Here is a 1171-nt window from a genome sequence, read left to right as displayed (position 1 = left end):
AAGAACTGTTGAGTTGGTGTGGAGATAACTAGGAGCTGGTAAGGGGGGAAAAAATTTAGATTGGTATGCTTATATTTATGTGATGGGGAAGCAAACCAGGGGAACAAAAATGCAGAATTGTAAAGGAAGTTATGATCGATGATAATCTGCGAGAGAATATAACTCGCTAGGGAAAAGATGCTGATATATATTATCAAAGGGAGGATTATGGTCAAAGGGTTGATCCGGCTTGGCTCTGATTCACAACGAGCAAAGAACCAGGCGAAGATGAATCCTACAGCGTAATTATTAGACGGATTTTGCAACGCTGCGCGCACCAAAAAATTACCGCTTTCAGTTAGGTGCTCGCACCAACCTCGTATTTTCTTGTAAAGCCCTGTAATATTGGTGCGCGTTCCAATCTGCCATATTGGGTTAAGTGTTTGAAAAATCAGGGGCCCATGGTGTGGATGATGTGGATGATTATGATGGATCACAGTGTACGGAGTAGGAAAAATCTGTTGGGCACTAGTTGCCCAGGCGGCCCTCCACCGCACGTGATTACCCCTTTAGCTATCGATCGCACAATGAGAAGATTAACCATCCCACAGGTATGTATGTATGTATGTATGTATAGGTTTAACGTCCCGGAGAAAACACGGGCAGCGCCCGTGTTTCAGAAGCCTCCCGAAGGGCATGGAGACGTGCTACGCTGGAGAGATTTCTATGTACACAGAGAGAGAGAGAGAAAACAGAATCCAGGTGGCAACTCTTGAGAAGACTCAGCTCATTGCAAAGGATTTTTCTGAGCTGCGCATCCACTTCTGGCCCTACGTATGGCCATTCATGGTGGGGCTATAGTGTGGTTCCCTGAGGGGACCGCCGCTGCCGTGCCTGGAAGGCTTTATAGTGAGCAGAGAGGGATACCTCTCTCAGTTGATCAGAAAGCTGTCTGTGCTTCTAACATCAGAAGAAAGACAGACAAGATAAATAATGAAAGAAAGAGAGGGAAAGTGTGTGTTCTGAAATGAAAAGAATAAAAGAGAGAGGTGAAGGAAAGACTGTGTCATCTGCAACACCTTGCAGTCACGTGACCTGGCACAGACCCGGGGGAAAAGAGAGGAGAGAGCACTGAAGAAGGTTGTGACAGGAAAAGAGCAGAGAATGACAGAGAGAGCAAAGAAAAGAAGGA

This window comes from Histoplasma capsulatum, genomic scaffold (assembly GCF_000149585.1).
Source record: "Histoplasma capsulatum NAm1 scaffold_2 genomic scaffold, whole genome shotgun sequence".
Taxonomy (NCBI): Eukaryota; Fungi; Ascomycota; class Eurotiomycetes; order Onygenales; family Ajellomycetaceae; genus Histoplasma; species Histoplasma mississippiense.
This window is presented reverse-complemented; position numbering follows the sequence as displayed.